Source organism: Vulpes lagopus, chromosome 5 (genome assembly GCF_018345385.1).
Source record: "Vulpes lagopus strain Blue_001 chromosome 5, ASM1834538v1, whole genome shotgun sequence".
Taxonomy (NCBI): Eukaryota; Metazoa; Chordata; class Mammalia; order Carnivora; family Canidae; genus Vulpes; species Vulpes lagopus.
The window spans coordinates 58301574-58313980 of NC_054828.1; the positions used below are offsets into that span (position 1 = coordinate 58301574).

Genomic DNA, 12407 nt, shown 5'->3' on the forward strand with positions numbered 1-12407 from the left:
TAGAAATGAATAATGCAAATGTAGCGAGAAGACTTCAATATCATGCAGCGAGAAGTGGCATGGTAAGGTGTAATGTGACAAATCTTGGTATGAGACCCAACTCGGTCATTTGATACTCAACTGTGCCATTTTGGACAAGAGTTACTGAACTTCAATGGGACCTGTTAAAAAAAAATAGAAATCATATATCTACTTCAAATAGAGGAATGGAAAGCAGCTAACAATTTTTGAGCAGTTAGTATTATGTACCAGCCTCTGAGATATATGCTTTATAAGCATCAACTCAAATTACAAAACATATGTACAGTGTGAGAGATGAGAGAGCTGGTAAATCCTTAGAAGTACAAATATCACATTGGAATCTCTGGCAATATGTGTCAGTCAGAAACTGGCAGGAAAAAGATGGTATACTCGATGGGGAAATGGAGTAGAATGTGATGGAATAACTATCTATGGGGGTTTGGACAGGGTTAAGAGAAACTAATAGAGGATGATGAAGCACTGAAGGGCAATCCTGAAGGGATAAAGGGAGCAATCAATTACTAAAACTCAGAGGGGAGAGAGAGAGAGAGAGAGAGAGAGAGAGATCTGTAGCTGTTGGCTACAGCTACAGAAGGCTGCCTAAATCAGCTGTAGCCTTCAGGCCTACAGTGGAGAGAGCCTAGAAAATAAATCTTGATATTACTTTTCCTTTGACCTTAGGTCTTCTGGTAGGGTCTTCCATTGGTTGAACCTAACTGAAGTCAGAGGGGAAGAGGTACCATTGGTATGGTCAATAAAGGTCACCCACTAGAACAGAGAGCAGCATGGAAAGGATGGGATGTAGATCTGGAGAAGCAAAGGAGAATAGTATCTAGCACAGAAAGTATAGAAATGAGCAAATGTTGCCTCATATGTATGTTCACCTGTGGTGTCAAAAAGCCGCAATCCACATTTTTGGAGATTCTGCTCAAAAGTGATGAGATTTAAAATGTATTAGTCATCTCTGGTTAAGCTTTTCTCATGACCAGTTCAGTGATGAAACTGTCCAGTAGTGAGCATAACCATTCTTTAAAAATGTCTCTTTTTCACTCAAAGTCAGGAAGCAGTGTTTCATCTCACCAGCTAGGTAAGCTATTATGGAGCATGGGTTCTGAGTAGGAAGCTACTGAATCCCCAGCTCCATCTCATTTTCATAGACCCTCCTAAAATGAAGCTAATTCTGCCTTTTTCTGTATGCTGTCTCCCTTTATCGAGAAACAACCCCAATTACATGGAATCCAGGAACAGAAATACCTGGGGTGAAGTTCTAAACTACCTCTGCATTAGGCTCCGATAATGCTAAGATTGGTCTTGGAAGAAGCAGCCCTGAAGAAAATGAACATAGGTGATGGGGAAGGGAGTAGTGATGATAATGATGATAAATGATATATAAAGACATCACACTTCTTATACTGTGAATTCCTTGAGGTCAAGGAATACATTTTTCTCATCTTTATATTCCCATAGCCTCTGGAAGAATGCCTTACTTGAATAAGATATTTAATGAATGTTTTGGTTGAATTGAATTGTTAAAATGAGTCCACAAATTTCAGAGATAAGAAGGACCTATGAATCCAAGTCCCCCAATCCCTGTTATTTTGTTTTTGTTTTTTAACAAAAGAGGAAACCTAATACTAAACAGATTGATGGTAAAACAGTGCTGGTCCCACCATAAAAATCTCTGAATAAACAAGTGAAAGAAATTAGAACTGAGATACAGGTGTTTATTAGATAGCATTGAAAACAAATGAGAGGGGAAAAATTGTAAATTGTTGAAAAACGTAGGTTCGTTCAATCTCAGATCTGTAGAATTTTCGTTTAAATATTTCTCTTTTATTAAGAGAATAGATTTATTTATTTATTTATTTATTTATTTATTTATTTATAGGAAAGTGTGAGCAGGGGAGTCCTCTCCAAAGGGAGAGGGAGAAAGAGAACCTCAAGCCGACTCTGCACTGAGCATGGCTTGATTTCATGACCCTGAGATCACAACCTGAGATGAAATCAAGAACCAGATGCCCAACTGACTGAATCACCCAGGTGCCCCCTCCTTTAAATATTTCTCAAATACTTTCTATTCCGCTGTTATTATCCTGACCCAGACCTTCATCACTACAAATATCCAGTACAGATCATCTAAGTCCAATGTGCTAATTTTACAATGGAGAAAAGTGACTTGCTCCAGAATGTGGTAGAAGGAATGCATTTTCTTTCCTCTTGAAGAGCCATTTTCAAGGTTTGTCTAAAGTGAGAATAGAACCCTCATCTGTTGGCAAACACTTTGTTGCCTTAGTTTCCCTAACTTCCTTTGCAGCTAGGGTATCATCGACTTGGTTCTGGCCAACGTACATTACATCTTCAGTACTTACTTAACTTATAACTGGAAATTTGTACCTAGTGATAGGTCTTCTTTAAAGTAGAGTTGGAATGTGTAAAAAAGTAAAAGGTAAAAGAAAAATCACTGTGTAGAGGCAACCACTATTAATATATTGGGTAATTTTCTTTGAGTATTTTCCTTTGCTTCTTTCCCTGACTGGAAGTAACTGTGTATTTTGTTATATGCCATAGAAAACTGACATAATGATAGAAAAATGTAGACAATGCTGAAAAATAAGAAGGGAAAAGTAAAAATTAGCATTATAACTTAGAGACCATCCTATTACTATTTCGCGTATATCTTTCCAGATACTTTGATGCGTAACTGACTTAGCTATTGTTCTCTTGTTGAAGTTTAAGTTGTTCACAGTAGTAAGTTGTTTCACTTATAGATGCTGCAACAATAATCACATTTCAGAATAATTTTCTAAAGTTTGTGGCTTTGAGGCATTTTATTATAAAAGCTGGCACTCGTATATACAACTAACAGGAACTTAAAATTCATCATGTAATTATTTCATTTTTTAGCTTGACCATCTAGTAAATCTTTAGCTTCATTGATTTTGGCTGAAATAAGGAGATCCTCTCCTGTCTGGGTGATTTAAAAGCATAATTCCTTGATGAGCACCTCTTATTTTCCCTTATTGGCATAGTCTACTATTAATGCTACTTCTGTTTCATCCTTTTGGGTTCAAACTCACCTTTGTAATAATGACCACGGAAGATGAATTTTGACAGGTTTTGAAAAACCTGTTTTACCTGAGGCTTCATATGTTTCTTGGCTTGCAAAATATAAAGGCCTGCAAACCCTGCAGCAGCAATGGTCAGTCCAACTGCTATCATTGTATTGGCCGTGGCTCTGGTTCAGCTCCCAGGTCTCCGCTGAGAGCACAGTTCATCCCAGCCCAAAGGTCACAGCCGCCAATCCCATGCCTCTCCAGAATAATTTTTTTTCCAGAATAATTTTTAATGACACATGGAGCCCCTAGATTTTCTGTCAAAGTTATTATAAATACAAGGAAGTCATCACCAAGGCATTAATTGAATGTCTAATTAGTTATTAACATGTTATTAAATTAGCATATTTTCTTGGGGTAAGTCAAATGTATGATTTAATAGTGTTGAATTTATTAATTTATTTTTAAGATTTTATTTCTTTATTTGAGAGAGAGAGAGAGAGAGAGCCAGAGAGCTTAAACAGGGGGAGCAGCAGAGACAGAGGGAGTTCACTTAACCAAATGAACCACCCAGGTGCCCCAATAATGTTGAATTTAATGTGCTGATTATATTCTTCATAGTATAGAAGTCTTCTTAGGAAATCTATGCAGATAGGACATTTATTACTCTTTTGTAAGAAGTGAGCAGCTTATCACAATTTTTAGCTATTACAGACTTTTCTAGTTGTTTATATGTGGGGTTTTTTGATATTTAATCAGTCAAATTTGTGATTTATTTGATGCAAAGTCTTTCATAACATGATCCCCCAATCACAACATTGTTCTTCCCTGAATCCCTGCTTCCCTAAATCATAAGGACCAGCTGGGCTGGTGCGGGAGGTCTGTTGTCTGAAACTCTAAATGTCACAGGAATCAAGGGAGCATGCCAAGTGCAGAGTTATATGGATTGCTGAGCTGAGTGAGCTGCAAAAGAGAATTCTTGATCTTCAGACTGAGGGTGCAGGTCAGAGACAGATATTAGACGTCAGAGAATTGTGCCAGGAATTAAAAAGCCAGGGACCGAAGAGTGGAGAAAAAAAGATCTGACAAAGAGTCTGCAGTCTGAGCCTGTCTAATATACCCAGTTGGAAGCTGTTACTTCTGGGTTTATTGCACTTACCTCCATGTGGCCCAAGAGGGTGTGTTCAAAGAGTCAGGAGCAGAGGTGTCACCAACATGTCCCTCCTTGCCCCTCTAGCTCACATCCCTCCTTAGGTTCAGTAGTATCACAGCTTCCCTATGTTAACAGGTCGAAGGCTCATGTATTAGTTTCTATGGCTGCTGTAACAAATTAACACAAACCTAGTGGCTTAAAACAACACAGATGTATTATCTTATAGTTTTGGAAATCAGAAGTCTGCACTGGCTCTGCCTGGCCTAAAATCAGGGTGTTGGTGAGGCAGGGTTTCTTTCTGGAAGCTTTAGGAAAGAGTCTATTTCCAAGCCTGTTCCATAAAAGACCAGTCTTCAGACTTAAACAAATGTCTAGAGGACATTGGCTGTTTGATTACTGCACAAAGGCCCCCTCGCCTGCACACAGAAATCCCTTTTGAAAACCAAGCAGCCCTAAGTAGGGCACATTCTGCAAAACCTGCTTCAGATGTGGCCATGGAGACAAATGGACAAGAACTTCCCATAGGACAAAAACTGGGGTCATGGAGAGGAAGGGACAAGAATTCGGGAGAGAGGTCTCTATTGTCCCAACCCCCTACGCATCCCCAGGCCACAAGAATACCAACTGCCAGATGGGATAACCTAGGAACTTACCCCATCACCAGGTCAGGGAGTCTTTGCAATTATTGCTCTGCGAGATTTGATGATTGCTACGAACTAGAGCCTGTTGTTTTCTTCCTATTCTTCCTTTTTTCAAATAGATTTAAAGTATATGGGTATATTGGCTACCCTATTCCTGCTCCACAATTTATAACAGGAAGATTGGAGGACAGATCACTTGTCTTTTAGTTTATAGGCTACCAGACCATGAGGAATTATATATGGACATTATAAATAGGACTGAGAATTACCCAGATATTGTGAACTCTGAGCTGGATGCAGAAAGAGGGAGAGCATGGGGAGGGGCAGAGGGAAATGGAGAGAAGCAGGCTCTGCCCTGAGCGTGGAGCCTGACGTGGGCCCAATGTGGGGCTCCATCTCGTGACTCTGAGATTATGACCTGAGCCAAAATCAAGAATTGGAGACTTACCCAACCACCGAGCCCTGCACGTGCCCCATCTGGGTCTCACTCTTAAAGGAGTGGCGTGCTCTCTCTTTTCTCTTTTCCTTTTCGCTGTTCAAAATGTGATGACATTGAGCCTCCTGGGACCCTGGAAACCAAAAGAACACCATAAAGATGGATAGCGGAGCAATAAGATGGAAGGAACTTGGGCCCCAGACACTATGGGGTGATATGTCAGATTTTTACATGAAAGAGAGATACCCTTTCACCTGTAGAGCCAGTATTATTTTCCATCTCTGTTTGTGTGGCTGAATCTATAGCTTAACTTTCACAAACAGGTTGAGTCTGAGGTACCCCTAGAAAGTTTCTAATGAAACATATCAAACATATGCAAAAGCAGAAAGAACAGTATAATAATGTCATGCATACTCACCTTTGGCTTCAGCAACTACCATTTCATGTTATTTCATCTCCACCTGCACGTCCTCCTCTCTCCACTGGAGGACTTGGACGCAAATCCCAAATGTCATATAATTTCTTCTGTAACTATTTTAGTATGTATCTCTAAAAGATAAGGATTATTTTTTTTTTAAATAAGAGTTTGAAATGTTTTTAAGCAAAACAAATATTGATATCCAGTTGAGTTGAACATATCTCTTTAACATTCAGGAGAAAGTTCCTGGCCCGAAGGTACTGCTTTGAGAGGCAACTCTTATGTGGAAGCTATTTAAGGCCTTGGCAGCAGATGAGATAACCCAGGGAGAGTGGTCAGCTGAGTTGAAAAGAAAATTTATATCAGTTTAGGATGACCAAAATTTTCTTTCTCTGGTATCAAGTAGTATGAGGAATAATGGAAGACAGGGTAAATACACATTGTAGGAAGTTTTTATGGACATTGTTTCCATTATCCCCAAAGCCAGTTCTCATCTTGTTCTTTTTTCTCAGCTCTAATCTCATTTTCTAGAAACGTTGTTTGTTCAGGGTTGGTCATGTATTTTAGTCATAGCTGACGAGACCCAAGGAATGTTTGCTGAGACTTCTAGGAAAGCCTCTTATTCTTCAGGAACTACTTGCATCTGCCAGGATGCTGTAGTGTGATGGAATGTGCTGGAACTGCTGCAGTCATTTTGTTATCATGAGAGGATTCTAGAACTACCCCAGGGCCCTGGCATAGAGACAGAATGAAGTGAACACCGAGTGGAGATGTGGAGAGAAACCCAGTCCTTAGTGACATGGTTTGAACTGCAGCTTCAAACTTCTTCAAGCCAGCCTCGCTCTGGACCTCTGAGTTACCTGAGTTATGAGCTAATTTGCCTTTGCTGTTTAAATCATTTACGTCAGTTTAAATGTTTAAATAAAAAAAATAAATGTTTAAATCATCTTAAATCATTTAAATCATTTTCTGGCACTCGCAATACAAAGCAGTCTGTTAAGAGTAGGTCATGTGGTTGATGTTTTTCAAGACGTTGAGGAACCCCAGTGCTGGTCACATCAGTTTTACCTGAGCAGGTGATATATTTGCATAAGAAAAGTAAATAGATGCTGTCCTCCCCTTAATATATTTCCTTGGTATTCACTAGCAGTAAACAAATATTGCTTTTGGACAGATTGGTAGATTTTCTGCAAGCTTCTCTTGCAGCTTCTACAGGTACTGGCCAGTTGCCCATGGGGGGGGGGGTAGTGGATGGTGCTGAGGTGGGGTGGTGGTGATGGTGGTGCTTAAAGCTATGGGTAAATAGCAAATGTGGAACCCTTTGCTGTGAAGGAATGTGTTCTAGGCTGAGAAATGCAGTGAGCTGCCTATAAAATATGCTTCGGTTATGAGGCAGACCTGGTTATTCTCTGCAGAAGCACGGCATGGAGGTCTTCCTCTAAGACTTAATGTACACAATCAGGTGGACAGGAGAATGTAAAACATTGTCTTTTCAAACCATATCCTTCACAACAGCAGCCATGCTGGTATGAATGATTCTCACAGGTAGATATTTCTTTGACAAAACTCTAGATGGAGGGAGGGTAGATGATGTTAAAGGAGGCCTAGAGCAGGATAAAATGTACCATATTGACGAGGGATGTCTTCAACCTTCAGGTTTTGTGTTGAAGTCATGGGATCATCATCACCTAAATGTGGTTTCATTCTGCAGCTGTCTTTTCAAGCAATCATTAAGCCAAGAGTGCTCAGTGGCCAATGATACGGACAATTACTAATGTCACCCCTTAATGATTTCTTCATATGTGGAAGGGGAAATCTTTTTTCCATTTTCCATTCTGCTGAAAAAAAAAATGGCAGCCACGAAGACTCTTTGCCAGGAAGAGCACTCATGCTTTTTGACAAGCAATTTGGCTGGGAAATTAGCTGAAGTTACATAGCTCTTATTAAGTAAATGGAAGACAGCATATGAATATTTCAAAAAAGCAAATTTGAACCTGTTTAAATTTAGTTCAGAGTACTACAGTTTGTTCAAACTCCGTCGATGAGGGCTTATAGAAAAACAGGCTTATTTTCATTTTTTAAGTACCGGAACTGGAAGTTTCATGAAGCCAGAAGGAATTTATTATTTAATTATAAACTATTTATAAATATTTGCATTAGCAAACCAAGCATCTTCTTTGGAATCTAGATTTTAGAGTAATGGGATTAGTAGCCACACTTGCCAATGTTGGGATAGGGAAAGGCAGCTCTCTTAGAGGGCAAAATATCCCAAGGTGTGGGAAGGCTCCTGGACACGAGAGTACAGAGCCCCCTGCTGGCTAGGAAGGATAGAGACCAAAATAAATAATTCAGGTAAAGCTGTCAGAAAGAATGAGGGGTCAACAAGTGAAGGTTTAAGGCTGACAAGGTGGATCAGATTTATTGCCATCCTTGGCCCGAGAAGCTGAGAATTTGCCAAGGTGGAGGATCTTGGTGTGTCTTGAGAGACAGGTGTAAACGTTTACCCAACTGGTGCAAAGATAGATGACCGGAGTAGGCGTCAGAGAATCTGCCAGAAGTGCAACTAGCAGCCGAGTCACAAACCAGAGTTACAAGTGTTGATCTCAGAGAGGATAAATGAATTGGTTAGTGTAAAAGTGGCCACCAGGGTCTGAGGGGCCAACCATTTCTCCAGAGCTGGAAGGGGTTTTTGAGATGGTGGTGTCCTCAAGTTTCTGGCCAGGTTCTTAAAGGTGAATATTCATTTATTTACCTTCCTAAACCCTTTCCTTCCTCCCCTCAGCCCCTGGACTTATTTACCAAAAGAGCTTAGGGGCTCTGGCTTTATGATGATGACTAATGGAACCTCTAAGAGGTCACTATTTCAAATTGTTGCCTTCTACTACTGGGCCCCAAATTTCTGAATCCCTTAGGCACTCTAGTTCCCTGAAGTCAAGGACTGTAGTTTTTGTTTGTTTGTTTGTTTGTTTGTTTGTTTTAATCATTTCAGGGGCACGTGGGTGGCACAGTTGGTTAAGTGACCAACTCTCCGTTTCAGCTCAGGTCATGATCTCAAGGTCTTGGGGTTGAGTCCCATGTAGGGCTCTGTGCTCAGTGCTCAGCACAAAGTCGGCTTGGAACTCTCTCTCCCTCTGCCCCTTCCTGCTGCTCTCTCTCTCTCAAATAAATAAATAAGTCTTTAAAAAAATTTTTTTAATTAAAAATCTTTTCAGTTCTGACCCTCCCTAATACAATGCCTGGCTCATAGTCGATGCTTGATCCATATTTGTGAAGTAAATGGATGAATCATTAAGCCAGACCTGTGGGAGGTTTATAACTTGGTGATGTCTCAGAAGAGTAATTTACTTATATATTCATTTACTTCTCGCTTTATTTCTATTATGTCTTGTTCCACAGGGATTTGAAAAAGCTTGTAAGAATACATACGATCAAATAGAAAAATATAAATAATAGATAAAGCCAGGATCATTAGAAACACGCATTAGGCAAAGACAAGTCAGTGGAGTAGAATGAGTTATGCAAGCAATAGGGCTCCGCGTAATTATCTGAGCCACAGATTCACAGATCTGAGTTTTCTGCTGAAGAAAAATGAAGGCCAAAAAGGATTCTCTTGACAGAACATTCTAGTTTCTCAAGCTTTTCTGGGAACTTAGCTCTAAAATAAATTTCTGGAATGGAGGATTATGTCTGAGACATTGAGTGAGGTAGTAAATGGTGTCCTCAATGATATTCTTACAGCAAACCTATAAGACCTTTTTAAAGTTGTGTCTTATAGCGCGAAACCTCCGTCTTGTCCTGTAGCACAACTCCCAGAAGTAATTTTATAGGAGACCAGGGAAACATGGTTTAAGATGAAACTTTCTAAAATTTTAGCTAAATAATAATAATAAACATCTGGGAAACCCGAGAATTGCAAGCCCTTCAAACACTTCAAGCCCATTGAGATCACCTCTCTGAACCAGACCTTTCATAAGGGTTGGGAGCCAATTAATGGAGTTTGTATCTTCTCTTAAGGTCTGAAAGGTCCTTGTTCATTTAGAGGAGCAACATATACCATTGTTACTGGATGAGATTTTTTCCAAGCTTTTATGACAATGGAGGCATCTAATCAAAACCTTCGGGACAGATAGCTAGCTACCCTCTGTTCTGGTTGTCTATTGCTGCCTATCTTCAAACTTAGTGGTTTAGAACAACAATGGCCATTATTATCATCTTTCATGGTTATAGGGATGGACCGGGCTCAACTAGGCAGTTCTTGCACAGCTTTCCTTATGCAGTTATAGACAGTGACTGGTGCTGGAATGATTTGAAGACCTGCTCACTCACATGTCTGGTACCAGGTTAAGAAGGCTTGATCAGCTGAGGGCTGGAACAGCTAGCTCCTTGGGCAACTCTATGTAGTCTCAGTACATGTTTTCCCCTGCAGCATGGGTTCAGGATAGCTGGACTTCTTACACAAGGAAGAGGGAGAGAGAGAGAGAGACAAAGAGAGAGAGAGAGAGAGAGAGAGAGAGAGAGAGAGAACGAGAACCAGATGGAAGTCATATTATCTTTTTTGGACCTAGCCTTGGAGGTCGGTCATGCACTGTCTGTTCTACAACATTCTATTCATTGAGGCATGCACAAAAATCTGGCCAGTTTCAAAAAGAGGGGAAATAGACTCCAGGAGACATTGATGGGGAAGTGACAGGGTTCGGAAGAGCATGTAAGACCAGAAATATTGTTGCAACCATTTTTATAAAATGCAATCTGCCAACCCTTCTCATTTCAAAGGTCCACCTAGGGAGTACCTATAACCAAGACAGGATTTTTCTTAAGGACCACATTCTGAGCCTTCAATAAATGAATCAATTTGAGTCTTTCAAGTTTTTTTTTTTTTAATCATAGAATGTAGACAAAGTGACCTAGCATGGAAGATTTTCAAAGAAGCTTTTGCCAATCACTCATCACAGACATAGAAAAACTGCATAATGCTCCCATGGCAAGCCCAGTTTTGAACATGAAAGTCATTCCTAGTTCAAGTCTCCAGATGACCCAATGGTTTCCTGTCAATCAAAGAGCAGTTAAAAGGAAAGTGTGGGGGAGGGGAGTCCTGCTTTAGGCTCTTCAATATAGTTATCTGGTTTTCCAGGAGCTAGATCTATCTGAAGTCAGATAATGACTCTTGCTAAGATGTTAAAATGCATCTTTTGTCTAAGAACCAATAACTAGGAATTTTTTTTAAAGATTTTATTTATTTATTCACGATAGACACACACACACACACAGAGGCAGAAACATAGGCAGAGGGAGGAGAAGCAGGCTCCATGCAGGGAGCCTGGAGTGGGACTCGATCCCAGAATTCTGGGATCATGCCCTGAGCTGAAAGCAGACGTTCAACCCCTGAGTCCCCCAGGTACCCCAATAACTAGGAATTAATACTGTGTTTAGGAAGCTTTACCTAGAGTAAAAGAGTAAAGGCAGAGGAGAGGTAAGTTAAAAACAAACAGGAAAAATCAACTCTATAATTCATTTATTTAAGTTTTAAAGCCATACCCATTTAATTTCAAGAACCTGAGGTCACTAATAGTCTGTTTTATATATATATATATATAATATATATAAATAATTCAAGTATAATTAACATATGGTATTATATTTCATTCAGATGTGCAATATGATTCAATAATTCTATACATTACTCAGTGCCCATCATAGTGAGTGTACTCTTAATCCCCTTTACCTATTATTTTCGATAATTCTTTCCAATAAGTAATAGTAGAGTATTTTTGCTTGCAACTCCATTGAATCTTGTGTAAAGTATCAATCCAGAAATCCTTAGTCTGACATATTTTAAGGAAGAAATAGGCATAAAGTTTAAATGGAATGTTTAACAAACAGATGGCTCTATATTTTGGAGGAAGTAATTTAGAACAGGCTTTGCATAATTTTGATAGCAGAAAGTCTTTACCTGCTGCTTTATTTAAATTAAGCCTTCCAGCCAAACGGAATACATGAGGAGATGTTCCTGGGTACCAACCTTAGAAACTGTACATTTCAATGTAGTCTTAGGATGATACTAGCAGGAAGAAAGGGAGGCCTCCCAGTTATCAACTGAGATTTGTGCATATTTGTGCTGACCATAAATAATTATGTCTCTAGATCTTTCCTCTTTATTGTTTCTGACAGTAAAAACCCAGGCCTCCCACAATGTTCATGAGATTGAGTTTTAGGAACTGGTTTAAATGTGAAGAAAATCCATCTGATCCTTTTGCATTCCTTTTATACACCACTGCACCAACCCAAGTAACAATCAGAGGAATAGTAACTAGAATTCTGACCTCCCAGAACTCTAACTCCACCAGCCTCCCGGAAGGATGTCCTAAGAGGGTGCTCCTGAAACCCTCCTTTGGAAGCTCAGCAGGATTGCACTTGAGGTATTATTGTAGGAAGAGCAGGAACCTCTGTTCTCAGACCACTAAGAGCACCAATCCTAAGTGCATATCTTGGTGAATTATTGCACACACATACACCTGTGTCACCAGCACACAGATCAAGATGTAGAAAATGCCCAGCACCTCAAAAGATTCCCTCTTACTTCTTCCCAGTTTGTACCCCAAACCATGGGGAGATAATCACTATTCTCATTTCTATCATTATCAACTAGTTTTGACTGTTCTTAACCTTTGTATGAGTTTCTTTACTT

At 39.7% G+C, this 12407-nt stretch overlaps 1 pseudogene; it reads right to left on the reverse strand.

Annotated features, from left to right (window-relative positions):
• Window positions 1–2914: 2914 nt before the first annotated feature.
• On the reverse strand, window positions 2915–5744 carry LOC121491782 (annotated as a pseudogene).
• Between the last annotated feature and the right edge of the window lie 6663 nt (window positions 5745–12407).